The following is a 12,681-nucleotide window of genomic DNA, read 5'->3' as shown; positions in this document are numbered from 1 at the left end:
GAGTAAAAAGTAAAAAAAAAATCAATAATTCAGTGGAAGATCTTGGAAAATCAATAAGAACACATTCAGAATAAATAATGGAAAGAATAAGAGAAATTATTGATCTTTGTCAAAATAATTTTTAATTTTCGTGCCTTGCTTTTCTGAGGTTGATATAGAGCATACAATGGATGACATTGAGCATTGCTCGTAATTCGTAAACAATTTCTTTTAGTCAGTGAAATTTACAAAGCTTGGTGTCCCAAAACTGATGGGATAGCCTCCCCCACCCTGCCCCAAGAATATTCTTACATATCTTCAAAACTCAAGAAATGTAGTAGGAAATTAGCAGACTTATTAAGTGATATAGTACTCCAGCTGAAAAAATGGATATTTTAAAAACCATAAACTTTCTTTATAATTGCATTACACCAGAAATCAATAAGCAAATATTATTTCACTCATAATAGCTACAATAATATAATTTTCAAGATAATAAATTTAACATGAAATACACAGCATAAATTTAAAAAAAACTTTAGAAACTTTTTAAAGGAATATAAGATATAATTTGAGTGAAAGAAAAGCACTCAACATTCCTGGATGAGAATATTTAATTTCAGTATTTGTATATACAGATTTATTTATGAATAGTGAAAATATTTATTTATTTATATATTTATTCATATTATGCAATTTGTATACAGTCAACAACCATGTAGAATATTAATGAAAGGCTGTTTTTAAGGCAGACCATCAGTGGCAGGAAATAAGTGACTCAACCAGAGATAAAATGGGTAGAAAGATATTTTTTAAAAACAAGACTGATCAGATGATCATATTTTCACGTATGGGTTTGTATATATGTATATTTGGTGGAAAATAAACATTTCTTTCAGGATTTCCATTTACTGCATGAGAGAACCACCAAATATCTACTGCCAGATGGAAAAAGTAGAATTATAGGATATTCTAATAAATACGACACTATCACAGTGAAAATAAACAAGAAATGCAAAGAAGGAAATCGCTATTAAGATATGAATGTTTGGGGCGGGCCATGGTGGCTCAGCAGGCAGAGTTCTCGCCTGTGATGCCGGAGACCCAGGTTAGATTCTTGGTGCCTGCCTATGCCAAAAAAAGGAAAAAAGAATGTTTATATGAGCAAGAGCACTGGTACAATAACATACACACCTATCTGTTAACATCAACTGCGTTACCAGAAGAATATTTGAAGACAGATGATCACCATTGTATTGGTTTCCACATTGCAACCAGAATGAATAAAAACATGAAGAATTTATTTTAGGAATTATTGCAATACCAAATGAAGACATTGCTTTAAAGTTTTGATCGATAGAAAAGGGCATACATAATATATTCATCTTATGAGATACTTCTTTTCATTTAAAAGGAATAAAAAAGAATTTTGCTCTTCAAAAGCTCATTGTCATTTATAAATGTGTCTCATATCTTCTATACTAGTTAATAATTCACAGTAAAATATATAAAACCAATTAATGAATGGGCTTTTTAGAATAAATACAATAACAAATCAACCTTATAAGTCAGTTCCCTACATAACCAAAGTATATATTTACATTGGTCACTCTGATATAAGGTGGGTACTGATATAACTGAAACTTTACTGAATGAATGGGACAAAAGAGGCCAAACTATGTAACACACAGTGAACAATGTTATTCAGCCACCCTGAAAGAAAAAATAAAATATGAGCCCCTTTCTATGAATAATCTTGATGTGAGATCTCTCATACTATCCAACCCCTCCCATTGGGAGCCCATTAAATCTAGCTTCAAAGACACTGATCAAATATCATCTTGAGTTCTAAAAGCTCGTGTTTTTTTAAACAACCACCATAATTTGTATAGCATTATTCTGAAGAAATATACCAGACTTCATTTTAGAAATCTAACAAATTTAAGTCTATTGGATTCCATTTAATTTCTCCACTGAAAAATTGAAAGTCATCAGAAAAAATTACTAGAGAAAGAGCTTCAGCCCAAATACTATAAGCTGTTCAGACCAGCTCAAGTAGGACCTAAGTTAAAATAAACCATATCTTCTACAGTTTAACTACTTTTCTCTGGAAAAATCCAACTCACATGTAAAAGACTCTAAAATGACAAACCCAAATTGTCTTAATCACTTGAACACGTGAATATATTACCTTACATAGTAAAAGGGAAATGGCAGACGTGGCAAAGTTATAAATAGTAAAATGAAGAGATAATCCTGAATTATCCAGGTGAGTCCAGTGTAATAATAAAAAAAAGATACTCAACCTTGACATCTTGAGTGCAGACATCTGATATCTAGAATTTAAAAGAATAAAATTAAACTGTTTTAGGCAACTAAGTTTGTGATAATGTTTGACTGCAGTAACATGAAATTAATACATTTGAAGGTAGAATCTTTTCTGTCAAAACAGATGTGCAAACACATACAGATTAATTACAGCTATACTCCTCAACATTAGATTCCCTAATGTAACCAGTCCAAGTGAACCCCAACACATCACCCTCCACACAAGTAACTTTTTAGAGACCATGCAACAATATCCCTGAGAATTTTTTTAAAGAATTAAAGGGGAGCAATGTTATATGGTGCAAGGAAATACCACTGCCCTAATAAAAGTCTAGCCATAGAAAGGATTGAAATGGGCAAAGAGCTCTTCTTGCTGCAAAAGGGTACCCAGAAGACTGTTTGATATTCTAGCAATATTTGTAAGCATATTATTCACACATTGACTATGGCAGAATGAACTGACTTTAAAGTATTCCTTTAATTATTCAAGATTGATCTAGAAGTAACATTCACTTCAAACCATAATTAAATATCATGTTGATGAAAATCATTAACAGTCAATTATTGTAAATTTTTAGCTTAGTGGTACAAGATATCATTTATATGATATTAATTGGTTCACATTAGATGCCCTCCACCTTGCAATGATTTTAAGCTGTATCTTTCCCACATTCCATCAAGTATGATCATCAATCTGTTCAATATTCTATCTATTCCAATACCTGAAAATTGGGATTACATCCCCTAGTCTATTGGTCTCCATACTCACTGTTTCCTGAACAATTGAGAAAGCTAATATTACATCTTCAGGGCAGATATTTAAATTTATTTTAGTACCCCTGAGTTATGACCCAAACAGCATCCTCTCTGTAATCATGACTGCAGTGACAGATGCTGAAAATGTGAGAACTCCACAATTATACCGGGAGTGAATTTTTATCTTTCTATCTTCAGTTCTGGAATCTCCTTGCTCATCATTAAGAAAAATATGATTGTTTATTGCAATTGGGATGCATAGGATTTCTCATCAGTCAGATCTGAGGAAGACTGGCGGACCCCTTGGCACTCAACTGCAATTCCAGAAAATCCACATATTAAAAGTAGGGCTAATATAAACCTAGAAAATGATAATTATTCTAAACACACCTAGAAAAGGTTCACAAATCTCAGAACCATCTAGCAGATATATAAGTGAATTATCTATATAACAGAAGTAAAATCAACCATATCTAAAGAAAAATGCACCCATGAATATCCAGCACACCATCAAAAACTAGTGTGTGCAAAGAAGCAAGACTCAGAACCCATAACCAGAGGATAAACAGTAAATAGAATACAACCCTGGCATAATTCAGCTCATGTAGGAATTAACAGATGAGCATATAAAGCAGTTATGAAAAATATGTTTAAAAATATAGTGCAGAAAATGGTGGTGTATCAAGGTGTGGAATTTAGATAATCACCTAGCGCAGGTAGTAAATAGCTAAGAACAGTCTGGAACACCCATTTTGGAGTTTTCCATGGCTAGACATCCAACATTTACCAGCCTGGAATTGATGGAATGGCCAAGTCACCATACAGAACTGTAAATTCCCCAGGCAATAGGGGCTGTTGCCCCTTCTCTACTGGCACTGAAAGCTCTCTTGACGTTGAGAGAGAGAGAAAGGAGAGAAAAAAGAGAGAAAGGAACCCTCTTTATTAGAAGGAAGGAAGGTAGCTCATCAAGCTGCAATTGCAGAATTAATGAACAAATTTGGACTGTTGACTGCAAGCTTTAGCACAGATAAATTTGAAGCAAGCAACAAAGGAACTCAGTTGTTTACCACAGTAGAAAGGAAATGGACTGACGGAAAAAAAAAATTGGAGTTGGACATCAGAATACTGGAAAATGGCTGGACGCTAATCAAAGGATCACAGAGTAAGGTACCAACTCTTGTTCTTGATTGGCAAACCTAGGGGGCTGGAGTTCAGGGCTGAAAAGGATTTTTTTTCCTCTCCTTTGTTTTTTTAATTTATTTTTTTTTAATGATTTATTAAATAGAGTTGTGGGCATTATCAGGCTTCAGCACTGCCCCGGGCAACAATGTGATTAAGATATGTCTGAGAGTCAAGGTAGTCAGGTAAAGGAGATAATTCCCTAAAGGTCATATCTTTAAGTAATGTCTACCAGTAGCAAAGGAAGGCAGCTCAGCCCAGCTCAAAATGGAGTTTTAATCCCAGCAGACAGGAGGTGGGTCTGGTGGATAAAATACAATGAAATAAAATAAGAAAGAATAAAGGTGGAGACTCAGTTGCCAGCCAAGTTCAGAGTACAGGAAAGAGGCTGTGTCCCAAAAAGTGGGCCCCAAAAGCCAGGTATCAACTCTGAATCTTGACTAGCAAATCTTGGGGGCTGTGAAATGGCCCTGAAGAGGTATATTTTTTTATCTTTTTCATTTTTTGTTTGTTATTAAATAATTCTAAATAGCTCATTAGAGAAAACAAGACATTTTCAATTGTAAGTGGGGACCAGGAAAGGGCTGAGTTAACATAGGTCTAAAAGAAAAAGTAATGTGTCAAATGGGGAGATTATTACATAAAGGGCACATATTTCCACGAAGAAAGGGCAACTACAAGTGGTAGCCCTCCTTCAGAGTTTCAGGCCCTGGGCTAGAAAACAGAAACAACTTAAGCTTGCCTTCCACCTCACCATCTGTCAAAATCATGCACCTGGAAGGGATAGTCTGCTGAGAATTTGTCACTTTACACATCCAGAGAACCATGGGCTGACAAGCACCACCAGCTGGGAAGGATAGGAAAAGTGCAGAATCAAGAGACTTCATAGAAAAGTTTGACAACCAGCTGGATCTCACACTCAGAGAAATATGATACTGGTAACACCTTCCTCCTGTGAACTGCTGCTCTGGTCCAAGGAAAATCTGATGGGAATAAACCATATCTGGGAACATTCCTCTAAAAAAGATTTCCATAATTAAATTTCAAGAACCAGAAAAACAAGAGTCGAAAAATTCTGAGCTGTTAAACAGAAGCTATGCTAGTGCTCTAGAATAAGTTGAGTACCAAAGAACGGATAGAAAATAAAGCCAACCAACATGAAAACCCTAGGTAAAAGAGTGAAAATGACCTCCAGAATAAACTAATCAAGCAAATCAGATGCCTAGGCTGGTAGTTAGATTCAGTTGTCAACTTGGTCAGGTGAAGGCACCCAGTTCTGTTGCTGTGGACATGAGCCAATGGTACGTGAACCTCATCTGTTGCTGATTATATCTGCAGTCAGCTAGGGGGTGTGCCTGCTGCAATGAATGACGTTTGATTAATTGGCTGGTGCTTAAATGAGAGAGTGCAATGTAGCACAGCCGAAGCAACTCAGCATAGCTCATCTCAGCACTCAGTTCAGCACTCACAGCTCAGCCCAGGCCTTTGGAGATGCAGAAAGAAGTCACTGCAGGGAAAGTTGGGACACACAGGCTTGGAGAGAAGGCCAGCAGAGACCATCCTGTGCCTTTCCATGTAAGAAAGACCCTCACTAGAAAATTGGCTGTCTTTCCTCTGAAGAACTAACAAAATAAATCCCTTTCATTAAAAGCCAATCTGTCTCTGGTGTGTTGCATTCCGGCAGCTAGCAAACTAGACCACCTAGAAACCAGCAAAAAAATTATGAGACATACTAGGAAAAATGAAGATATGGCCCAAAGGAATAAACTAACATTTCAAAGGAGATATAGGACTTGAAATAACTAATTAAAGATGCTCAAACAAGCGTGAAAAATCATATCAAAAATAAAGTCAATGAGTTGATGGAAGATATGGCAAAAAAGATGAAGATATAAAGAAGACATAGGGCAAATATGAAGAAGAATTCAAAAAAGCAAATGCAGAACTTATTGGAATGAAAGGCACAGTAAAAGAGATGAAAAACAAAATGGATACATACAAGGGCAGATGTGAAGACAGAAGAAAGAATTAGTCAACTAGAGGACAGGATATCTAAAATCCTACACACAGAAGAACAGATAGGGAAAAGAATGGAAAATATGAGCAGGGTCTCAGGAAATTAAATGACAAGATGAGATGCAAGAATATATATGTTGTAGGTATCTCAGAAGGAGAAGAGAAGGGAAAAGGGGCAGAAAGAATAATGGAGAAAATAATCAAAGAAAATTTCCAAACTCTGATGAAAGACAAAAAATTACAGATCCAAGAAGTGCACTGTACCCCAAACAGAATAATCCAAGTAGACCTATTCCAGACACTTACAAATCAGATTGTTAAATGTCAAACTAAGAGAGAATTCAAAAACCAGCAAGAAAAAGTGATCCATCACATACAACAGAAGCTTAGAAAAACTAAATGCGGATTTCTCAGCTGAAATCATGGAGTTAAGAAGGCAGTGCTATGATATATTTATGACACTGAGAGAAAATATCAGTTAACTATTCTTCAAAAATGAGGGAGAGTTTAAAATATTTTCAGACAAACAGACACTAAGAGAGTTCATGAAAAAGAGACTCACTGTACAAGTAATACTAAGGGGTACACTGCAGGCGGATAAGAAATGACAGGAAAGGGGTTTGGGAAAGAGTGTAGAAGTGAAGATTTATTAGGAAGGCTAAAAAGGGAGTAGCAGATATGATATGACATATAAATCCAAAAGATAAAATGGTAGAAAAAAGTACTTACAGTACAACATTAACATTAAATGTTTGTGGTTTAAACACTCCAATAAAAGACAGAGACTAGCAGAGTGGATTAAAAACAGAGCCCATCTATACACTTTCTAAAAGACACTCAGTTTAGACCCAAGCACAATAATAGGTTGAAAGTGAAAAATTGGAAAAAGGTATTTCACACAAACAGCTGGGAATCAGTGGGGTAGCTATACTAATGTCTGACAAATTATACTTTAAAGGTAAACAATTAAAAGAGCTTAAAAAGAATAATGTGTTAATAAAAGGAACAATTCATGAAGAAGACATGACAACAATCATGAATATTTATGCACTGAGCCAGAGTGCCCCAAATGCATAAGGCACACACTGACAACTCAGAAGAGAGAAGTACACACTTCTACAATTATAGTTGGATACTTCAATACACTGCTCTATCCAATGTATAGACCATCTAGACAGAGGATCAATAAGAAAACAGAGATGTTAATAGTATGATAAATGAACTAGACTTAACAAACATTTATAGAATACCTACACCCAACAGTAGCAAAATACATGTTTTTCTCAAGTGCTCATGGCTCATTCTCCAGGACAGACCAAATTTGGGTCACAGAGCAAGTCTCAGTAAATTTAAAACTATTGAAATTATACAAAACACTTTCTCAGATCATAATGGAATGAAGTTGGAAATCAATAATAGGTGGAAGGCCAGATCATTCACAAAGATATGGAGGCTAAACACACACTTAAACAACCAGTGTGTCAAGGAAGAAATTACAAGAGAAATCAGTAAACATCTTGAGGAAAAAAAAACGAAACCACTATATACCAAAACTTATGGGATGCACCAAAGGCGGTGCTCAGAGCAAAGTTTATTAACCTTAAGCCCATATTAAAACATGAAGACAAAAATTAATTAATGAACAGTTCATCTGGAGGAAGTAAGATAGAACAGCAAATGAACACCAAAACAAACAGAAGGAAAGAGATAACAATGATTAGAGCAAAAGTAAATGAAATTGAGAACATGAAAACAATAAAGAGAATCAACAAAACCAGAAGTTGGTTCTTTGGAACAAAAAAAAAATAAACAATAAAATAGATGGACTCTCAACTAGGCTGACAAAAAAAGAGTGAGAAGATAGAAATGAACAAAATAAATGTGAGAAGGTACATAACTATTGGCCCTGCAGAAATAAAGGAGATAAGGAGATGCTTTGATGAGCAACTATATGCTAATAGCCTAGACAATGTAGACGAAATTGACAGCTTCCTAGAAAAGTATAAACAGACAACATTGACTCCAGAAGAAACAGACCACCTTAGCAAATCAATCACAAGTAAAAGGATTGAAAGAGCCATCAAAAAGCTCCCCAGAAAGAATGATTCTGGACCAGATGGCTTCACATGTAAATTCTACCAAACATTCCAGTAAAGATTTAATATGCATCCTGCTCAAACTCATCAGAAAATTGAAGAGGAGGGAAAGCTAACAAATTCATTCTATGAAGCCAACATCACCCTAATACCAAAGCCAGAAAAAGATACTCCAAGAAAAGAAAATTACAAAGCAATGTCTTTAATGAATGCAAAAATCCTCAACAAAATACTTGCAAATGAAATCCAGCAGCACATTAAAAGAACTATACACAGTGACCAATCTGGGATTTATTCCAGGTATGCAAGGCTGGTTTACCACCAAAACATCAATTAATGTAATATACTACATCCATAAATCAAAGAGGAAGAAACACATAATCATATCGATTGATGCAGAAAAAGCATTTGAGAAACTTCAACATCCTTTCTCTTTCTCGATGATAACACTTCAAAAATTGTAATAAAAAAGAACTTCCTCAACATGATAAAAGGATAATAAGGAAAACCCAGAGCTAACATCTTTCTCAATGGGCAAATACTAAAAGCTTTCCCACTAGGACCAGGAAAAAGAAAAGGATGCCTATTGTCACCAATGTTATTCAAAACTGTGCTGAATGAATAGCTAGAACAATTAGACAAGATAAAGAAATAAAAGGTATCCAAATTAGAAAGGAAAAATAAAACTTTCAGTGTTGCAGATGACAAGATCCTATATGTAAAAAAGAAAGGAAAAAAAACCAAATCTACAGCGAAGCTCCTAAAGCTAATAAATGAATACAGCAAAGTGGCAGGGTATAAGAACAACATGGGAAAATCATAGTGTTTCTAAACACTAGCAATGAGCAGTTTGAGGAGGAAACTAAGAAAAAAAACATTTACAATAACAACAAAATGAATCAGATATTTAGGAATAAATTTAACCAAGTCAACAAAAGACCTATACACAGAAAATTACAAGAAGTTACTAAAAGTAATCAAAGAAGACCTAAATATCAAAGGACATACCATGTTCATGGATTGAAAGTTAAGATGGCAATTTTACTGAAATTGATTTATAGATTCAATACAATACTAATGAAAACCCCCCACAACATACTTTACAAAAATAGAAAAACTAACAAGCAAATTTATTTGGAAGAGCAGAGTATCTCAAATAGCTAAAAGTATCTTAAAAAGGATGAATAAGTAGTAGATCTTGCACTACCTGACTTTAAAGCACATTACAAAGTTACAGTGATCAAAACAACATGGTACTAGCACAATGTTAGCTATACTTACCAATGGAATCAAACTGAGTTTTCAGAAATAGACCCTTTCTTCTATGGATGATTGATCTTTGATAAGGCACTCAAGCCAACTCAACTGGTATAGAGCAGCTTCTTCAAAAAATGTGTGTGGAGAACTGTATATCCATATCCAAATGAATGAAAATAGATACCTTATACAAAATTGCATCAAAAAGAATCAAAAGCCAAAACCTTAGAGCTAAGAATGTAAAACATCAAAAAATGTAGGAAATAATACATCTTTTAATAGGAGGTTGCTGCCTAGACCTTACATCCAAAGCACGAGCAAGGAAAGACTAAACGAATGGGATCTTCTCAAAATTGCCCACATCGGTGCATCAAAGGACTTTGTCAGAAATGTAAAAAGGCACCCACACAACGGGAGCAATATTTGAAAACCACATATGTGAATTTCATCTATTACTTTTTCTGCTTTATCCTTGGTAAAAATCATGATGCTTTCCTTATTAGCTTTAAAACACATTATATTCTTCTCCATGTTTTCTATTTCTTTAACTATTCCAGCAGCTGATTTAAGTTGCAAGGCATCACACTGAGCACTATACAATACAAATCCGCTGTACCTTTCAATGAGCTGTTGTTTAATTCCTTGAACAGATAATCCATGCTGTTTTAGATTTTTCTTTAAGTCATGATCAGAGAGCAAGTTATACACAATTTTGGGCAATGGCTTCTTTTTTCGAATTTAACTTCTGAGGCTTTCCCTTCATGTGACAACAGCTATCCAAGGACTTATTAATGTGATTTTCTGGAATATTAACCCTGCAAACAGGACAATCCACTTCAGTAACTTGTTTTGAGGTAGGTGTAGAGGGTGTCTCAGGAACATAAGCTGCTGAAGAGCCCGAAGTCATCATTTGTAGAGAAACTGTCTCTTTGGTCTCTGAATAAATGATCATCTCTTTTTGAAGGTAGAATTTCCTTTCATTTTCTTTTATCAGCAAATCTGATGTAGAATCACCAATTTCTATGATCAAGAAATCATCAATTAATCTGCTCCCCTGCTTTATAGAATGTCTGGAGGCAACAGGATTATGCATTTTGACAGGAAGGTTCTTTAAAGAGAAGGAAGCAGAAGATATGGGTGATGATTCAAGGGCAAATTACAACAGTTGATTCCAACCAAAATTCAAAACTTTACAAGTTAATCTAATAAATGGTCATTTTCAGATCTGGCTCTGTGATTGTCACACAACAAGTTTGGCATTGAGTTTTATAGGGCAGAAATTTTCTTATACAGAGACAACAGTAGTCATGTGAACACTGAGGAATCATCATTGCAATGTTAAAATAGTCAAAGCAAACCACAAATTGTAGCAAATCATCTATTGTCAGGCCCAGAAATCATGGGGCCTTGGACAGGGAGTCTATGCTACTTCCAGAGGAGACTGGGGGTCTGTCAGCCACTATAGAACTTCACTGCTGCTCAAAATTGCTGTCTGGTTATAATATGTACCATCGAGCTGCAGTACTTAAGAAAGTGTGATATTTGCATTAAGATAGATACAAGATCAATGGAAAAGAATTGAGACTCTTGAAGTAATCCCTTATACTTAAGGTCATCTGATTTTTAATAGAATTGCAAGCATAATTCATTGGAAAAGGAAGTCTTTTGAACAATTGCTACAGAACAATTGGATATCCATGTTAAATAACATGAACTTCTATTCATGCTTGGCACTATTTACTAAAACTAACACAAAATGAATATTGATGTTGGATTAGGCTACAATTTCTTAGAAAAAGACAAAAGCATGATCTGTTAGCAACTCGTGTAAATCAATCCATCAAAATCGAGACACCTGCTTAAAAGACTGTATAAGAGAGTAAGGAAACATACCACAAAATGGGCAAATCACATATCTGACAAAAGACTTGTATCAAGACTGTATAAAGAACCATCAAAACTCATTAATAAGAAAAAACAAAACCAAATTATAAAATAGGCAATCATTTAAACAGACACTTCATCAAGGAAGTATATGACAAGTACCCCAAAGTCCTCAACCTCATTAGCTATTAGGTATAGGTAAATTAAATTTCTAGTTGATACCACTACATACCTACTAAGGCCCTAAGAGTACAAAGACTGATCATTCCAAGGATGTGGACATGTTATACACTCCTACATTCCTAGTGGAAATGTAAAAATCATATGACCACATTGAAAAAGCACCTGATAGTCTTTTAAATATTTGAAGATACGCTTTCCAAGACCCAGTCATTCCACTCCTAGGTACTGATCCAATAGAATGAAAGTGCATGCAATTTCAGAGACTTTGGAATGAATGCTCATAGTAGTTTTATTTATAATTTTATTTATAATTACATAAGAAGTTGAAATGACAAGTATCACACATTGGAATTTTTTTCAGAAATGAAAAGTAATGAACTGTCAATATAAGCAAAAACATGGATGAAAATTTAAAAAAATCAGAAATAAGCCAGATGAAAATAAGTACGTTTATATAGCAAACTAATCTATACTGACAGAAAAGTGATCTATGCTTAGCTGTGAATGGCAAACTTGAGTGATGGCAGGGAGGAGAGATTGAAAAGATCACAAGCAAACTGTTGGGTCTGATTGGTACATTCATTATCTTGATTGTGGTGATATCTCTAGGGAGTAATATATATGACAAATCTTATCAAAAGTTGGAATTTAGTTATATGCAGTTTACTGTATAGTAGTTATAGCTCAATAAGGTTAAAAATGAAAAGCAGAAAAAAATCAATAGGTTCTAATCAATAGGTGTTAATGTATAAAATGTATAAAATGTATAAAACCATACAGCACATGCTTCAAATAAGCACAGACACTTTTAAAGAGTTACTATTATTTTAAAACATGTTTTAAACATATTTATAAGAACAAATTATAAATAGAATAAAAAACAAAAATAATGCACTATAATGACATAATCACAGTGGCAAATTTTTTATGTAAACTAATCTTAACTACACAATTTCTAAGTATAAATTAACATATTAATCCACAATGTAGATGGTACAAAGGT

General features: G+C 34.4%; 2 pseudogenes; one reads left to right on the top strand and one right to left on the bottom strand.

Moving 5' to 3' along the window:
* LOC143690615 (52 kDa repressor of the inhibitor of the protein kinase pseudogene) overlaps nt 1-12,681 on the top strand; it is a 427,237-nt pseudogene that overhangs the window by 61,700 nt on the left and 352,856 nt on the right.
* LOC143690257 (E3 ubiquitin-protein ligase RAD18 pseudogene) lies at nt 9,912-11,005 on the bottom strand (annotated as a pseudogene).

This window comes from Tamandua tetradactyla, chromosome 7 (genome assembly GCF_023851605.1).
Source record: "Tamandua tetradactyla isolate mTamTet1 chromosome 7, mTamTet1.pri, whole genome shotgun sequence".
NCBI lineage: Eukaryota > Metazoa > Chordata > Mammalia > Pilosa > Myrmecophagidae > Tamandua > Tamandua tetradactyla.
The sequence above is the reverse complement of the archived record's forward strand: the minus strand, read 5'-3'. Positions and strand labels throughout refer to the sequence as shown.